A 6,544-nucleotide genomic window follows, 5' to 3' on the forward strand; every position below is an offset into this window, starting at 1 on the left:
AAATCCTAAACTTATACAAATTGCTCAAGAATTAACTACTGAAGAGAGGAAAGAATTTGAGAGAATAATTAAAAAATACGAAATAGTGTTTGCTTGGACGTACGAAGACATGCCGAGGATCGATCAATCAATCGTAACTCACCGTATTCCAACATACCCCGACGCTAGACCCGTGAAACAGAAACTCCGACGCATGAGGCCGGAATGGGCAGATAAGATCAGAGAAGAAGTAAAGAAACAGTTAGAGGCAGGTTTTATCGAAGTAATCGACTACCCTCCGTGGGTCGCCAATGTAGTGCCAATCGCGAAGAAAGACGGTAAAGTGAGGATGTGCGTCGATTACAGAGATCTCAACAAGGCTTGCCCCAAAGATGAGTTTGCGTTACCTCACATCGATGTATTGATTGACAGTGCAGCATCCAGCATCGTACACACAAACGTGGATGGTTTCATGGGCTACATGTTGGAAATTAGGCTAAGGTATAGCAACGGAAATATAAAAATTTTAACCTATTTCCAAAAACCACAAGATCCGTTAACCATTATTTCATATAAAGAAGGATAAGAAGAAATACCTTTTAGAAGTGCTATCTACCGTTGCAAACGAAGTGCCCACACCTTCAAAAGAGATAGAAACTGTCTACCAATCTGCCTCTATCCGAAACAAACTTCCAGACCTCCGAACGACAATCCCTTCGGTGGAAACGTGGAAGAATATGTCTAGACGCTCCTGCCCAAAAATCGCGATGATCTGACGGTTCAATCTCTGGGAATCCGCGAAATCGTGAACTGACCTGATGTAGGAGTAGTAAAACGAATTTCTCCCTTTTGTTTGTTTTTCTTCTTCGAGTTCCCAAACACGAAATAAAACACAGAAGATTAATTTAGTATCAACCGTTGAATAGCAACCAAAGTAGATTGCCTCTAACTAATAAACACAAGATCAAGGATAAAAGAAATAGATGAAAATCAATTGATCAAACGAAGCCGTAGAGAAATCTCGTCCTCGAACTAGGGGTGTCGAATTTTCTCTCTCTTGGACTAGGTGAATTTCGAAAATCACAAGTAGGGTATGGCTTGCTTGGATTTCGAAAATCTCAAGGGAAGGGGTATTTATAATCGCTTGTATCTAATCCCTAGTTAGATAGAATTAGGTTACTGAATAGGAATTCCATTCGGAATAGAATTCCTAATTATTATCTCACTATATATCTAATATATTAAGGATAATAATAATAACCTTATTGGATAATAATAGGAGTATATTAATCTAATTAAAACTCCTAACTTAATTATCTCTTAATTAATTTAATTCATATTCCTAATCTAATTAGGATTAACAAAATCAAATTAATTATTCATGTATATCACTACATGAATTTCGACCCCCTTATGTCCATGGGCCTTATTGGGCTCAATTGGGCTTCTATCAATTAATTAACATCTATCTCTCTTTTAGGTTCCAAGTCTTATGTGTGATCCATTAGGTTCTTATTGCTTCTAGCCGTATGCAACGTTATTAAATTAATTTTCAAAGAATTATATTTAATCTTTGCATAACGGAATGATGTACAGAGTATGTGATTAGCAAGTCCGTAATCATTCCCTCAGAGCTATAAGAAGACAGGTTAATTCTGTCGTTAACCTTTCCGTATTAGTTGCAGTATAATTCGATCCTTTATCAACTACATCCTTGAACTGAATCTTATGACTATGGGTGATGTCAAGTCACATATAGCGAGACATTCGTTTTACTTGTACAAGCCGAGTCAACTCAAAAAGATAGGTTAAGTGAAATCTGTATTTCTTACTCTTAAGCTATCACCTTGCAAGGATTTAGAGTCGAGTCTTCCACAAGCGATCCATGGATGTATCTCCCATTTATCGGGAGTGATAAATGCTCAATCCAATATATAACGACTCCGCAATTACTTCCTGTGATACCCAACGTCTACTGTTCACACCCCAGAGTCATGTCTGTTAAGGATCGTGTTACACCAGAGTCAAAGCATCACATTCCGTAATCCAGAATACCAATTAATATTCCTTTGAGTCTGAGGATTAGTTATACCTATTAATACCAATGAGATGAACAGGTGACAAGGATGAATCTACCCATCCTGTTATCTCAAATCGGATCCCCAATCCTAATGAACAACGTTTCATCGGATCTATGTAACTGTCCAGATATCTATATATATGAAGCTTGTGAGATCAGCTTTCTGTCGGACAGAAGACATTGTTACATACAAGTCTCAACAGTGATATGTCAATCCCAAACATATCACTTGACTTGGGGAGGTTTTAAGTTTATCAGTTTACTATAAAGTTTTGTCTCACTTCATGCTTGTATGAACACTTTATAATCACTTTAAATAAACTTACGGATTTCCTTTTATTAGACTTTATTTAGTGCTTAAAAGGGATTGCCTTTATATAGTTATAAAACATATATCTCATTAAACAAATGATATAAAGAACAATTCATTTACATTAAGTTTGTATCCTAGAATAATTGTCTATAGGACACTAAACCCCAACATACTCCCACTTGAACTAAAGCCAATTGTTTCTAAAACTTATCCCAGTAGAAGTTAAATGATAATCATGTATTCTCTGGGTTAAAGGCTTTGTCAACGGATCTGCAACGTTGTCCTCTGTAGGTACTCTTTCTATTCTCACATCTCCTCTAGCCACAATCTCTCTAATGATGTGGTATCGCTTAAGGTAATGCTCGTATGCATTATGAGACCGTGGTTCCTTTGCACTACAAAAAAATTGCCTTTTTATGACAATTTTTTTTGTTACGCACAAAATTTCGTCATGAAAAATGATTTAAGCATGACAAAAATTTAAAATTTTCATTATTTTTAACCTTTTTTATGACAAATTTAATATGTTTCTCCATTAATATAATTTTTGTCACTATATAATAGATTTCATGACGATAAAATAAACATTGTCACTTACAAATTTGGAGACAAAATTTGGTACTAAAAATTTGGAGGGAAAAGTTTATCTTGACGAAATAAAATTAATTAGTGACGATTATATCGTCGTAGTAAACAAATATTTTTATGACATTTCTTATTCGTCATAATTTAATAAAAATGAACATGACAATGTAGATTATGCCATATATTTAATTTTATGGTGACATTATCCATTGATTATCACGTATTTTAATGTGCTTTTATAACAATATATAATAATCGTCATCATTGTTATAATTGATGACAATTATATATAATAATTGTTATGATGAACTATATTCGTCATAATACAATTGAAAAGAACATGATAACTTAGATTATGTCATATATTTTTATTTTATAGTGACGTTGTTAAAATATTGTCACGTATTTAATATATTTTCATGACAATATATAAAAATTGTCACTATTATGTTAGTTGATGACGATTTTATATCATCATTGTATATAATACTTTTTATGATATTTTTATTCGTCATAACTATAGAAAGAATATGACAACTTATGTTATGTCTATATATTTTTATTTTATGACAACTTATGTTATGTCTATATATTTTTATTTTATAATGATGTTATTAAAATATTGTCACGTAGTTTAATGTGTTTCCATGACAATATATAAGGATTGTCACCATTATATTAATTGGTGACAATTTTATATTGTCATTGTATTATTATTTTTTCCGATGATGATTTTTTAAAAAAAAAAAATCAATGATGATTCTTATTCTTTTAATATACAAGTATTAAAAGAATGTAATTATAATTTGATGTATTTAATTTAAGTTATACTGTAAGTTTCTAAATTTAGCATCGGTTTTTCAATTTTATATATACAAACATTTGTTTATATTAAAATTGAAATTATTATTATATAATATCACATTTTTTTGCTTAAAAAAATATTACATATTTTATTTTAATAAACCTTTTCAACTCCAACTTTGATTGATATTTTGACTCTTAATTTTTTTTTTATTGATTAAGCCTGAATGCAAAAATTATGATTGATACACATTAACATTACATGAGAATTTAAATAAGACGATAAATTGGTTAAAGAAAAAAAAAATTCATTATTATTATTTTTTGAAGTAATGTCGAGTTAAGGGTAAAGTAGATAATTATTAAAATTTCTTTGAATTAAAAAAATAATAAGGTACTAAAACAGGTCTAACGTTTTTGGGGAAGATTAATTTAGGTTACATGTACAAAATAGCACTAATATAGACTTAATGTTTAAAAAATAGTAATAATTTAGGTCTCAATAACAGAACGTGACACGTCATTCATATTACTCCGTTAAGTTCTTTCAGTTGTACGTGAGAGAGAAAGTAGAACTTAACGTAATAATGTGAATGACGTGTCACATTTCGTTATCGAGGCCTAATTGGTACTTTTTTAAACATTAAGCCTACATTAATGCTATTTTATACGTGGAGCCTACATTAATACTTCTTCAAAAACCTTAAGCCTATTTTGATATGTTATCTTAAAAAACTGTTCTTTAGTTTTTTCTAAATTCACATGTTCAATTATTTAATATCTTAAGAAAATGTTATAGTTTTGTTTAAATATTTGAATAGATTAATATTTTCATAAAAATAAATTTACCATGTTGTTAATGTAAATTAATAAACTAAATTGTGATATCTGTGTAATTTTTTTTTTATATATAATTATAATATTTTATTTACAATTCTTTTTAAAGGATAATTTCACAATTTAAGCTCCAATTAATTGAGCCAAAGGAAAATATTAATTTAATCAAAGTCCAATAAACCATAACATAATCTAACCGCATAAGCCTTCCCCCTCGATGCCGATCATGCGATTTCCCTCTCCCCACATCTCATTTTGGTGGTTTCATACACGTTCTGCAATATCCACTGCATATTTTCCTCTCCCAAACTAGATCACCAATCACTTCCATCTATTCCCTTGCATCTTTCTTCTCTCTATCTCTTTTTATCATACATCTCTTAACCCTACGAATTTTTTATTCTTCTTTCTATATCTAACATTATCTCATTCTTTCTTCTTGTTTATCTGAATTTTATAGGTTTGACTATGGTTTGCTTGAATTGAAGAAAAAGGTAACATATATTTCACTCTTTCATTTTCTTTTCATTGTTTTCTGCTATCTCCTTCTCTTAATCTTTTTTTTTCTCTTATTTCTCACTATTTTGATTTTAGCTTCTCTAAATGAAAGGGCTAAGAGAAATCCTTTCCATGAATTCTGAAAAAGGAAGATATTTGGACAAAAGGTTCCATTGAGGTAGTAAATATACTACAGTTGAGATATGATTGATTTTTATATGAAATTGTAAATTAGCATGTGAAATTCGGAATTTGGACAAAACTAATTGTTTGTTGATTTTGATGTTTGTAGGTCTTTTGGCTTTAAAATGTGAGAGGGGAATATGCAATTGTGGTACTACAATCTGATGATGATAAGAGGTTATACAATGAATTGATTTTACTATAAGTTTCAATAACGGTCAAATCTATTGCTTCTTTGAGAAGAGGAAGAGAAAGAATCAGAAAAAGAAAGTGAAGAATTGCTCAAATAAGTCAAACAGCTTTCCTGGATTTTTGTCTGAGCTTCTCCAAGGCAGAGAGCTTTTTGCTATGGAAAAAGAGGGAGGGAATGAGAGCAGCAGAGAAGGAGAAAAGAAGTGAAGAATAAAACATATTTCCTTTTGTTGTTTTATGCCTTATTATTTCTTAATGGGCTATTGATGTAATTTAAAATTAGGCTTTCATGTTGGGCTTATATATAAAGATTTGAATTTTATTATTTGTTATAGTTGTTATCATTTCAATTTTATTGTCATTTGTAATGATTTTAATAAATTTTAAGAAATTACAAAATATATATACTTCAAATATTAAATAAATACTGACCATATGATTTTTTTATTTATATAAAGATCAACATGTACAATGACATGCCGAAAGAAAAAAAAAACATATACAATGATAATTATTAAACGTCACAATTTTTCATTTTCAATGACCAATTAAATTTAAATATGACAAAATTTTGGATTTCATGACAATTATAACATCACTAAAATATGTAAATTTAGTGTTATATTAATATTTGTCACCACAACGTGTAATTTTTGTGACAAAATATAAATTCATCATTTTAAGGTATAACATTTCATGACAAAACTCAATTTTCAGTGACAAGAAATATTCATTAATGATGACAAAATAAACGTCATAAAAATTGATTTTTTTATGACATGTATTTTTTTTGTCAAATAAGAACACATTATTGGTGACGAAACTAAAAAAAGTCACATATACAAAATACCACACTCATACAGTGACGATCGTTGTGACGATAGAATTTCGTCATATTTTATTAAATATGACAAAAAGTCAACTTTTAGTGACAGTTATTGTGCGTCATGAAACGGTGAATTTCTTGTAGTGTTGCTTGCGCAATGGCTCCATTGTTATCACAGTACAGTGTAATGGGAATTGACAATGTCAGGCACCACACCTAGTTCTGTAATGAACTTTCTAATCCAAAC

General features: G+C 30.1%; 1 long non-coding RNA gene across 1 annotated transcript; it reads left to right on the forward strand.

Annotated features, from left to right (window-relative positions):
* The first annotated feature begins 4,806 nt into the window (after nucleotides 1-4,806).
* LOC136228736 (uncharacterized) lies at nucleotides 4,807-5,818 on the forward strand. The gene is made up of 3 exons (XR_010688828.1): nucleotides 4,807-5,092; nucleotides 5,193-5,274; nucleotides 5,389-5,818. It is a non-coding gene; the product is annotated as an uncharacterized lncRNA (long non-coding RNA).
* The last annotated feature ends 726 nt before the right edge of the window (nucleotides 5,819-6,544 follow it).

The sequence above is a fragment of the Euphorbia lathyris genome, chromosome 5, assembly GCF_963576675.1.
Source record: "Euphorbia lathyris chromosome 5, ddEupLath1.1, whole genome shotgun sequence".
NCBI lineage: Eukaryota > Viridiplantae > Streptophyta > Magnoliopsida > Malpighiales > Euphorbiaceae > Euphorbia > Euphorbia lathyris.